General features: G+C 35.6%; 1 protein-coding gene across 1 annotated transcript in view; it reads left to right on the top strand.

Moving 5' to 3' along the window:
- The first annotated feature begins 399 nt into the window (after window positions 1–399).
- Window positions 400–13,034, top strand: part of TFPI (tissue factor pathway inhibitor) — a 70,909-nt gene continuing 58,274 nt past the window's right edge. Inside the window, exon 1 of the mRNA XM_054699913.1 lies at window positions 400–723. The gene's annotated coding sequence lies outside the window, so the exon portion shown is untranslated. The remainder of the gene's footprint in view (window positions 724–13,034) is intronic.

The following is a 13,034-nucleotide window of genomic DNA, read 5'->3' as shown; positions in this document are numbered from 1 at the left end:
AGGTTGAGAGCACCTTGGTGGGGTAGGTGTGGGTCACATACTTTTGAAGCAGTATTGAGTCCTAGGGCAAGTTAAGGTAATCAGGTAGCTTCAGGGACAGTGCAGGCAGGGACTTAGTGAGAGTAAAGTAGCTTCTGAGATAAGGGCAACAGAGGAATAAAGAAGATCCAGAGATAAGGACAACAAATTCTGAAGGGAGTTAATCAAACTCCTCAAGACTAGGGAAAACAAGCCCTTTCAGATCAAGGATCATAAAAGAAAAGTATGCTTAAAGATAAGGGCCATGACGCAGGCAGGAAGATTCCAAGTACAGTAGCTGAGTAAGTGAGGCCATCGAGAACTAACCAATCACTGGGAGACCAATAGAACTTCAGCACAATGAGGGAACGTATATATTCGCGAAGCAAGACTCCATATGGCTTCCTTGCCCCTTCCAGGTACTTTGTACCTGGGAATCTTTGCTTTTTTGCCCTTTTTTTTTTCTTTCCTAAATAAACATTTCTTCACTTTCTTGAACAAAGTTTGCTTCTCCCTGCTTATTGAAAAGTCTGTGAATTCCTTTTTATGGCTTCACAAGACAAGAACTCCTGGTGGTTACCAGGGTGAAAAGCAGCAGCAGCAGCAGCAGCAGAAGCAGCAGCCACAGCAGCAGCTGTAATCACCATAACAGCGCAAACTGGCTTCATACTGGGGGCTCATTGTCTGAATCTTGCAAGATTTAAGGTAAGTGAGCCGAGAGGAGCAAATCTTTTTTGTACTCTCATCTTGTCCCATGTTCCTCTTGTTTAACAAAAGGCCACAGGACAGTCAGTAAATGCCAGAGGGTGACTGCCTTAAAGACTCCTGTGGAAGGATAAACTTGTAACCAGACCAGATAAGGGGACTAGCCTATCTGCCAGTTGAAAAAATAAAAGTCTGGTCATAGTATGAGGAGAGCTAAGCACATACATCTCTAGAGGCCGTCCGGGAGCTGCACATAAGGGGCTGATCTCCCAGCAGCTCGGGCCATCCTCCCCGGCCCTCAGCAGAGGGGGAGTAGCTGAGACCCAGTAGAGGATGAATGGTCCCAATGTGACAGTCGGGAAGTCTTTCCTCACTAATCACTGCACAGGATCCAACACAGAACTCCAACCTGGCCTCAGATCCCTGTTAAAATTATTTGAATGGCTCCCCTTTTCTTGCTCCCCTTTTCTGTCTTTCTCCTTCCCATCCTTCTCTCATTCTCTCTTCCAGTGCTACTACTGATTTACTTCTCGGTTATCTGTGGGCTTCAGACTGGAGACATTTCACAAACTTTCCCTCTGTCCTTTATTTGACTGCAAAATTAATGGGCACCCGTCGGCCTGTTAGGGGGAAAGGATGTCCTGAGTTAATCCCATACAGGCTTTGTGGACTCCACCCCCACTCCAGACTAAAGCCATCAGGACATTGGGAAAGACAAATCCCATCACCACCAAAGGGAGGGTGGCTGGGACCTGAGGGTAGAGTTGGGCAGCCAGGTTGGATATAAAAACCAAACACGTGGGCCTTGGGCTGGCTCGCTATCGCTCGCCTCCTGGCTACACAGCTGCTGGCTCGCGGCCAGCTCTCAGAGCACCATTTTGAGATTCCTGATCGGTGGATTGGGTAGGACTCATTTAAAACTTTGTCTCCCACTTTTCTCCCTGAGCTGTACATTTCCTCATTTCCCCTTCCCTTGTAAATAAACCTTTTATTAACCTTTCGCGTGTGCCTGCAGTAGAGCATTGATAAGTCCTTTTAAGCGCCCAGGTGAGGACCCACAGTCAGGCACCCCGTTTTGTATCGGGGTTGCTCTACAACAGGCCTGGTAAAAGCCACTAGCATGAGGCCGCCATTCTTAGTCTCGGGTGACAGGTTTCTCAATTGGCAAGGCTTCTTGATCCCCCACTTGCTGAGTGGGAATGTCGGGATTTTCCTGTCACTGATTCCTTGCTTTTCTCTATTGTCTGTGGACTCCGAGGGTGCTCGGGATGACCGAGCTGTGGCCCTTAGAACCCTTGGACACCAAGGAGGTCTCATGGCGCAGATAAGACGTTCTGCTAGGCCAGCACCTAGGTGAGAGTCACGGAGGTCTGACTAACTAGAAAAGGACTTTTACCTTCTTGGTCTCTCCCCCTATGGGGCAGACTTCCTTCATCTTCTATCAAGTCAGTTTATGAGTTGGGAGAAACAGGAGGTTCTTTTAAATATCTTGGGACATCCCCTAAAGCTTTGTCCCTGGTGTTCGCTTCAGCCTCACCAGTGGCCACAGGCAGAACAAGTTGAGTTTTATATTTTGACAGGGTTGTGGCACTTTCTGATTTGCACAGGTTTACCCCAAGCCCTGAGTCTAGATAGGCAGATACACCTCTGGTATAGTAATCTGATGATGGGTGTTTCTCTCATGGGAATTGTAAATGAGAGACTTTCAGGGAGAGTAAATGTCAGGCCTTAGGCTATTATATGTTCAAGGACCCTGGTTGTGAGGGCCATTTTCGTGGCCTGATGGAGGAGCATCATTGGAAATTGGATCCCAGGACCCTGTCTGTGGCTTGTGTTCAGTCTCTACTCTTCAGTTGTGTTCAGGGACTTTCATCAGATGAGGAGAATGGCTTACCATAAGCTCATCAGACGCTTGGAATGGGTAGTGTTCATAAAGAGGCTGGGACAGGGTCACTGGTATGGCCCCACAAAGTTCAGTACCGCTTACCTTCTATACATTGGGAGAAACAGATAGGCTCATTGTGTTCAGGTCATGCTGGTTATGGGAGTGATTAAGCCCAATAGACCCCTGTGTGAGAAGACTGTTTATCACTCACAGTTAGAGCTCCAAGGTTAAAAGGAGGGACACCTCCTGTAGAAAGAAGCTGGTGCTAGACACTGGCCTTCATTCCTTTTTGCAGATGGGAGCTTCCTCATCAGTCTTAAAAAAGGGCACACCTCTCTCCTGTATTCTGAAGAATTGGGGTGAGTTTGACCCTGAATCGTTGAAAAAAAAAACAAAACATTTATCTTTCTTGTACACAAGACTAGCTGCAATATGATCTCAAGGATGGGGAATCCTGACCATTTGAGGGAAGCATAAATTATAATACCATCTATCAGGTCAAATTGTTTTGTCAGAAGGGAAATGGTCTGAACTGGCCTCCCTACAGGTCTTCTCTGTCCTCTGTCCCAATAAAAAGTTATGTAGTAAATACAACCTAATGTGTACTGGGGATCCTCAGCCATCAACCCCAATCCATCAGCCATCATCAATAATTCCTTCTTGCCCTCCATACCTAGGGATTTTTTTTTAAGATTTATTTATTTATGCATACAAGAGCTGGGGTACAGGCCAAAGATGTTGGGGGTGAGAGGATTCACCAGAGACAGAATGGGGAACAGAATAGGCAGACTGACTGAAATACACTGCTGAGGGGAGCAGTGGGTGAGACAGGAGAGGTCTGCTGCGCCACGTGGGTTGGTCCCTGGCTGGCTGGGGATATTGAACTCGTGCTGCAGAGGCTGCAGATTGCTTCATAGTGCATTACTTAACCCCTTGCGCCATCAGGGAGGCCCTTTACCCAGGAATTTTAAATAAAAAAGATGAGGACCTTTCTCTGGCCTTACCTCCACCTTCAGTGGTATAGGAGAAGTCAGTTCCTCAGACCAAATTATCTGTGCTCTCCCAGATATTATTAAAGGAGAGCCATCAGCCTACCTCTCCCTGTTGCCACTCCAAGCAATGGCAGGTGGAACAGGGGACTTGTTAGAGTGCATGTTCCCTTTTCCTTACAGGATTCAAGACAAATTAAAACAGACCTTGGGAAATTCTCTGATGATATGAATAAATATATAGAGGTGTTTCAGGGCCTAAACTTGTCATTTGATCTAGAATGGAAAGATGTAATGCTTATTCTCAACCAGAGTCTCTCCTCAGGAGAAAAGGAAAAAGTTTTTAGGGAAGCCCTACAATATGGGGATGACTGGTATGCTATCAATGCCCTGGGAAAGATGAGGGAGGAGCTTAGGAAGTGCCCCATTGGAAGTCAGGCAGTTCCTCTTTCCAATCCAGGTTGGGTCCCAGAGAACCCTTGGAGAAGAAATCATTGTATCACTTGTATTATAGAAGGGTTAAGAAAGCCATGCTCCAAGCCACTAAACTATTCAAATCTGGCAGAAATAATACAGAGAGAAAATGAAAGCCCATCGGCCTTCATGGAGCTACTGGGGGAGGCATTGGTTAAACATGCGCATATGACACCAGAATTGCTTGAGGGGCAAATAGTGTTGAAAGATAAATTCACACACACACACACACACACATGGAAACAATGTCTGAATTTATTTCATAATATTCAATGTATCCAATGGTACATATAATCTAACTTCACATATTAATACAATTGTGTCATATTATTTTAGACTATAAAATAGCTGGAACTATACCTAACTTGTACTTGGAACATAGTAAGTGCTTAACAAATATTCATAAAGATGATGCATCAAATATTTACATAGGGTGTGACATGATCAGAATTTTATTTGTAAATGATCACACTGATATCAGTTTAGAAAGTGAAGTACAGGTGGCTAAAACCAAAGTCACAGAAATCGATATGATGCTTGCTGAATAAGAAATGAAGAAAAGCAAGAGAGTAGCTGTGGGGATGGAAGGTGAAAAATGTTATTCAGAATGTATATTTCAGAGGATCTAAGTGAGAAAGAGAAGAAAATCTTCTAGGGTAGCCCAGAGGACCAATAGTTTTAGAATATCAACAATACAGTACAGCTTTATTATATATGACATTATCAAAATGCCTCTGAAATATTTAAGCAGATAAATCCAGTATGTAATTGTATGTGTAGCATCATGTTTAGAAGTATTAAAAAGAGAAAAATATTTGGGATTCAAAACATATTTGGTATATTTGATACCAATGATGTGAGGATAGTCTTTGGAAGATTATAAAACTTGGGAAAAATCAGCAAGTAGTGGACAAGCAAAGAAAAAGAACCTATTAATAAGATTGATGAAGAGACTAAAAAAGCTATTTGTAATATTTCTCAAAAGAAACATTGAGTCCTTTCAATTTGTGTAGAAAGGGCAAGGTCTGAAGGTCAAGATGGTAATTGAAAAGTGTCCATTTGACTGAACAAATAGGGGTTATTGCAAACCTTGAAAAGAGGGGTTTCACTAGAACAGTGTAGGAAGAAAAACTTGCTATGACTGGACCAGAACCTGGGAGATGCAGAAGTACACGTAACAGTCATTGACTATTTCAAGGGCCTCAACTCTAAATGCCAGGAGAGGTTATAAAATGCTGAACAAGGATGCAGATCTAAGAGAGAATTGCGTTCTTTTTTTAAAATAGATAAATCTTGTTTATGTTATTGATAAACAGAGTGATAATGTGGAGAGATGATACAGGAGTAATTAATGGTGGATATTCCAAGTTGCAAAATGAAGTAAAATCCAAATCCACACTAAATCTACTGGGAAAGATGTTGAAGATTTATTCATTCAATATTCAATCCATCTTCTTTTTAGAATTGCTTTTTATACTGCAGAGACTAGGAAGCTTAAAACAAATCGCAGGTTGTCTCATACACTGTGTTTTAGACTCTGTAATCAACATTCACATGAGACTGGCATCAGAACCAAGATTACTGACTTGCGGGGAGAATGCATAGTTCCCTCATCAGTGGCAGGTATTGGGGAAAACCAGAATATGTGATGGCATTATCTGTGTGCAGGTGTGTGTTGGCATTTGTTTAGAAATAGCAACTATAAAGACAACAATTGCCTTGTCATGTAAAGACCTGCTGTTGTACTGGCAGCACAGCTCTATCATCAGCAATGTACATTAGTTTCTTTCTCGATTTCTCTCCATGATTTAAGTTATTTAGAAAACTGCAATAAATATATTTATTCTATTTAAATCATATGGATCATTGATATAAAAAAAGCTATGCATATTTAATGTATACAACTTGATCATTTTGAAAGTAAGTGTACATCTGTGAAGCCATCACAAACATATACATGATCTCCAAAAGTTTTCTTTGTTGTTAAAATTATTATTACTATTGATTTTTTTTTTTTTTGGTAATAGAACATAAGATCAACTTTCAGAAAATTTTTTAGTATACAATATAGAATTGTTACTTACAATTCTATAGTTAGGAGATCCTAGATTTTGCTCAATTCACTTAACCATGACCTATACAACTTGGAAAAAGATATGGAGAGTGAAAAGACTGCTGATGGGAGACAGGAAATTTGGTGACGCATTATCGCATAGTATCCCTTTCTTCCCCAAACAAAATAATGTTTTTTGAGACTAAGTGGAAAGTATTAGGCAATGATATGAGCACTGTAATAAATAATTTAACTTTGAATTGGTATTGCAAAACTAGCCTCCTGTTTTGAAGACAGATACTAGCCTCTTGTTTGGAAGAGAAAATGTAAATTCCAGAATGAATGGAATGGAATTAAGTTATTCTGACTGAAGCAATACAGTAGAATAAGTCAATACAAAGCTTTTTTTGCCAGAAATGCCAAAATGCTTAATAAAAATATATGTTTCTGATAAAATATATCGCTAAATAAAAATATGTTTCTTATAAAATATATTGCTGTATTCTTCTATCTAAATATTAACCCTTATGAGGCAAAAAAAAATACTCTAAAATACTACAAAGACAAGAAATATTTGGAGACGGTATCTCTCATTCATATAATCTATAGAGGATTTTTTCCAGAATTTATAAGAAGCATCTGCTGCTGAAGAGAAAACCAATTATTTTAAATGGTCAGCATTTCTCAGAAGAGCAAATCAATCGACATGAACAATTCCTCACAAGAAATCTAAGAAATAAAAATCAAATTATTAATAAGACATTTTTAATCAATAAGGCGAAATTAAAAAGTTCTGACAACACTTTTTGGGAAGTATGTGGAGAAATAAGTACCTTGATGGAGTGCTGTGGTGAGACTATCTTGCTGCTAAGCAATTATACCTTGAAAATAGAATAAGCAATTGAAAATGGCTTATTTTACAGCTCAGCAATTCCATTCTTACATATCTGTCACACACTTACATTTGTACAGGGTATCACATTTAGGAATGTTCACTGAAGCAAAAACAAGTGCAGGTAGGATAATGAAATTAACTGCCCTTCAGTAGAAAAATGGGAAAAATTAATTATATTTTTAAATAAGTGGATAGGGTGCCATAGCCAAAGAGGCAGAAGAGGATCCACACATATAAATACACATATATTTCGAAAATAAAATGATGTCTAGAAAAAAAAAAAGTTGCATAAGAATGACAGTAAAAAATATGTAAATAAGCAATTAAATGTCTGTATAAATATTATATATACTAAATGTACAACATGAAAATGGGAAAAATTCACCTCAATTTTTATATATTCACTATTCCTAAAGAAGAATGGAGATTTTGAAATGTCCTGGAGTTAAGATTGTTTCAAACATAGTAAATTCAGGCCCTTATGGATACTGAGTAGTAAATTACTTCCATAAATCACAAATAAATATCAGGAGAAATGTACCAAATGTTTTTTAACCTATGTGCCAAAAAAAGGAATGTTAAAACTCATTTAGGATTATATTTCCATGTTTTTGACACACAAATAATTGAGTTGAAATAAGCTAAGTTAACTGCATTACTCAATTGTAATCCATTTCTATGTAAGGGAAGGTATGCTCCCTGACTTTAAGATAAACATGAAAAATCTAGATTGGTCACATCATGTGTGCATGCCATTATTTAAATTTTTGTGAGAGAGTGAATGCCAAGTATTGTTTTCATACTTTTATTGTTTAGTCTGCCTTTTAATCATAATAAAAGTCACCTGGATTCTGACTGCCATCCACATGGAAAGAGAAAAACAACTCTTGACAAAGAAGTAGAAACAAATATTCTTCTCAGTCCAGGTAAGTTTTTGGCAGGCTCCCCACTTTCTAAGTCATGTAATAAATCACTAATATATGAAGTTGAATTCTGATAGAATTGAGAAAAAAAAATCGTAGCATGAACATACCCTTTCCTGAATTGGTTTTGTTAATGGAGCTGAATTTACAAGTACAGTACTTCTAATTAACCTTGATTTTTTGTGGGAGCACATGGACAGCTGCTGTTTATCACTGTTCATAGGGATATAAAGGATTTGATTGTGTGAGGGCTTATTGCATTTGATGGTACCAATTAATCAAGCTTATTCCGCTGATTTTCTAGAATACCTCTCTAACCTAAAAGAAAACTCAATTTCAGTTTATGTTTTGCTTATTTCTTTGGTCTTTTAATTCTACTCATTTAATATTGAGAATACCATTGACTGCATTGGTATTTTCTATTGCCTATCATTCTGCCTTCTTTTACTCCCTAAACATTTTCTCCAAGGCCAGATCTATTTTCCAAATTTGTCTGCAATTATGACTTACTCCTACCACACCACATATTAATTCAACAAAAAATGGTCAAGCCAGTGAAGATAACTGAGAAATTTTATGTGTGGCATTACAAGGCTAAAGCTATGTGTGAATATGTTCCCTACTCCCTTTGATGAAAAATATACTTAAATATAAATTAAAAAAACAAGAATGCTTATCTTATGTGTTTAACACTACAGGCCCAATAGATGCAAGCAGTAGAGGTTCAATACAAAGTTGCTACATCATTGATTCAGAAAATACCCTGCTTGTATTATTATGAAGAGATGCAGCATTAAATATTGAGAGGACCATATTTAAAATTAAAAGGTTTTAATTAAGTTAGCAAATTATTACATAAGTTTTTTTTGCTATCCTACTTAGACAAACACACTTCAGAAAGATGAAACTGTATCCTATGTTGTAAAGCCATATTTTTCATATGGCAGAAAGTAAACAAAATACCAAGGCATTTCAATTGCATTTTCTTGTGCATATTTGTATATTTGTTTAATTTGTTGGCGATAAACTAAAAAACATACGTAATTCATAAGTATTTTTATATTCCATACCAAGGATCTTTCTTGATTTTATTACAAGTCACTATGTAATAATCAAGATTATTACATGTAATAATCTATGTAATAGATTACATATGTAATCTATTACATATCACTATGTAATATGCAATAATTACATATTACTATGTAATAATCAAGATTATGTAATAATGTAATAATCACTATGTAATAATCAAGATTACCATGTAATTGTTATGTAATAATCATGTAATGTAATGTAATGTAATCATACCAATACATGTAATGTAATCATACCAATTACCGTGTAATTGGTATGTAATAATCACTATGTAATAATCAAGATTACCATGTAATTTTATTTATTCAAATGTATGCAATTTGAAATATTTTATCAAAAAAGTAAATTAAATCTAAATATTTTAAAATGTTTTTCTACAGATTTCAAAATTATTAAAATATGAATAAAAGTGTAAATTTTTAAATGACTACCAAATTTACAATGACATTCACATGTCATTTTGAATGAAATTTTAATATTATTTTGGAAGATCTGCATGTGATATTAAATGTTTTAAGAAAACTGAAGCTATCAGTAGTTCTGGTGTTTAGTGTTGCAAATGAAAATAATTATTATCACACTCAGATGGTATCCATAGCTCCATATATTAACAAGTTTCAGAGTTACATGAATTGTTTACTATACCTAGCCATTCCTCATAGCTTACGTGCAACTGTTATGGATAGATACCTCACTCATTTGTATGTTCATTCAGAAAGAAGGATTGGAATCAAATGAGAAACCAGGAAATGACACTCAGTCGGACTGGGAAAAGAATATGTACTTAGTATTCTAAGATCTTTTCTCTCCTGCAACCTGAGAGAAAGGACTTGACAAGATAATTATTTTGATTTTGTATCTTAACTGAGCCTTTCTGCCACTCAAATCCTCTGTACACAAAAGCAGGAAAATGGGGTAGCTTACAGTAGAGTAGCCTGTGAACAACACTTTGATCAAGTGTTCAGAGAGAACATTCATCATCAGTAATGAGACAAATCATACACCCTTTGATGGAGTGAAATGAGAACAAAACAGCCTCCCTTCTGTAATAGGCCAAGGAGAGATGCTCAAGTGAAATTAAATTAGGAAAAAATATCAGGAAAGCCAACACAAGCACATTCTAAATTTGCCTGTAGTCCTCTAAATGTCAACAAAAAGATAGCCGTACTGAAAAATAAATGTCTGCATGTTAATATAGAAAAAAAAAATCTAAAATGCATGTTCTAAATTTTAAAACATCAGAGAACACTGCTCAATTTTAGAAGGCAGTTATGCTCCCTTCCATACCACCAATATATCACTGCTGAATTTTGAAAAAGGAAATATACGTATATATAAATAATTTCCAGAATGACAAAGGAATGGTTAAAAGTGGCCACCTCTGTGAGTGAATGAGGTGGAGATTGAGAGAAGTTTACCTTCCACTTTTCCAGTTTCTGTGCTGAATGACTCACATTTAACCTAAGTAAACATTTTCTTTGCAGTTGTTAATAATAAAATTATTTAATTCCTTTCACTACTAAAAACTTTATTTTTGAGTCTCAGGAAAAGAAAAATACTATCAGATTAAAAAAAATACTGGTTTTAATTTAGTCACCCTAAGACTGTTCATAAATCATAGATAACACTTAGGGTCTCATCCTGGCCTTGTCATTAACTAGCACGGCTATTTGGGCAAGGCACTTCAATGCTTTGGGATTTAATTACTCCCTTTTATAGATGAGATTTCTTGTAACTATAAAGTCTTGAGACAAAAATTAAGATGTATAATATGCTGTCAACAGAGGGCAGTAATTAACCACAAATAGTTCTCTATTCTCTCCATTTGGGCAAGAAATGAACCATTTTTATAGAATTTGAAGAAAGCATTCACAGTATTCACTCTATTCCTGAAAATTTTTATCTCATTTTAATTTTCTCCCATTCAAACAAACACTTCAACTAACCAAATACTTCTTTGTCTTAAATAGCTTCAGTTCTGTGCACTTTGAAGACATGATAAAAGGAGTAAGCTTTAGATAACACACAAGGCTCTGTCAATGGGAAATACAATGTCATTTAATGCCCCTAGTCATCTGCATGGTAAATGTCAATGCAGTAGTGTTCTATGGGAAGATTAGAGATGGAGTACTACAGGCTTGTGTTTTAAACTATATTGGGCTACTTATTATTCACAAGTGCTAAACTCAAACCAATTAAATTAAGATTTGCGGCATTCAGATATCTTCGAATTAAATTGACAATAGTAACTACTTTAATGACTTGTTTAAGGATTAAAATAATTATTTGTAAAGGCACAAAAAAGTAGTAGGCACATAAATAGATGTCCAATAAGGTTTATTATTATCGTCATTATTATTACTGTTACTAATATATAGATTTTCTTGAGTACAACTAAGTCTAATAATAGAAAAAAATTATCTTATTTGTAATCATGTATATGTATGTATGTGTATACATCTATAGATATGCATATTTTCCTTCAATAAAAATTACTAACATTTTATTTACTTAAAAAATTAAAAGTAAACATGTTTAGACTTCACTAAATTTTAAGAATTCAAAGAGAAAAATCTGACACTAAAATGAATTTAGAAATCAACATAATTATACACTTCAAAATATAAAAATGAGCAAAAACAAATATCAAGTCACAGAAAAAGAAACTAAAATATTTCTTAGGAAAATGAACATTAAATCTCACTGTTATTCAACAGATTGAAAATTAAATTTTCCCATGTTTTGCCTATAAAACTAAGGGAAAAATTGAAAAGTGTCACTGAAGGAGTTAGTAATGGATGCTATCAGAAACTGTGCAGTTCAAGTGGTTAAAACTGAAATAAAACATCATTTTTAACTATGAACTTCTAACTTTTTAAAGATATGTGAAATAAATAACAATTTTTCCTCACATTCAGTTATTGACTAATAAGTGACAACCTCCATAAAACTAGAACACTTTTGTATAAACTAGAGAAGGGAGAAACAAAATTTTACGTGAAGTTTTTGGAATATTTCTTTCTAAGCAACTGTAAAAAGATATTTCGTTTTACCTTATTTTTAAAATGTTATTAAATTAGTTTTATGTTAATGTTGGTGCTCAACAAATAATACATACTACTTTATACTTTGAAATGTTTTCTAAGTAAATTGTAAGTAAAAGTGTTTTAATACATATATACAAACATTAGAAAAGTATTTTAATAAAAATATACAAACATATTTTCATGATCCTTACCAACAGTCTAGTCAATTCTGCCTGTCAATCATTCTTATTTTTGTAGCTATGTCTTCTATCATTAAAGATAATGATTAGATTATCATTATCTAGAGATAATGATTAGAGATAATCACTAGAGATAATTATTAGAGGGAGATAATCATAAAACCACCATAGCACTTAGCCATTTTCCTTCAGAATTTCAAATAGTACTGAATAATAGTTTTTTCTTTCTTTCTCTCAGAAAATGTTAGTGAAGACACACACACACAAATATATAAAAATAAAAGAAATATTTGGAATGAAAAATTATTATCCAGACTCCCTTATTTCATAGAAGACATTGGAAACTTAAGTGATCAGGATAAAGAAGACAAAATGAATTGACTATCTTGTGAATCCATTATTCATTATCATTTAAAACTTCTTTGAGATATGTGGTCATAAATATAATTTTTGGCCTCTAACAGAACACAAATATATTTTAAACACACATATACACATGCTACATGTAGCACTTAGACTAACCCTTAATCAAATAAAGTTATACTCTGTTCTAAGTCCTGCTTTAAAATAGATTTACCAAAGTACTGCACATTTTCTCCTCTACTTAATGCTCAACCAACCCTACTCTGCCTTTATAATTTTTCTGATACTGTAATACCCCAGAAGATATATTATCAGATAAGCATCTCCACACTTTTTGATTCCATCTATCCATATTGCAAGAGAAGAATTTTAGCTCCTAGGAGAGAAATATTTTACTATCGCCAT

Source organism: Talpa occidentalis, unplaced genomic scaffold, assembly GCF_014898055.3.
Source record: "Talpa occidentalis isolate TD23 unplaced genomic scaffold, MPIMG_talOcc4v2.1 talOcc4.3, whole genome shotgun sequence".
Taxonomy (NCBI): Eukaryota; Metazoa; Chordata; class Mammalia; order Eulipotyphla; family Talpidae; genus Talpa; species Talpa occidentalis.
Note: the sequence above shows the minus strand (reverse complement) of the source record. Positions and strands in the feature narration are given on the sequence as shown.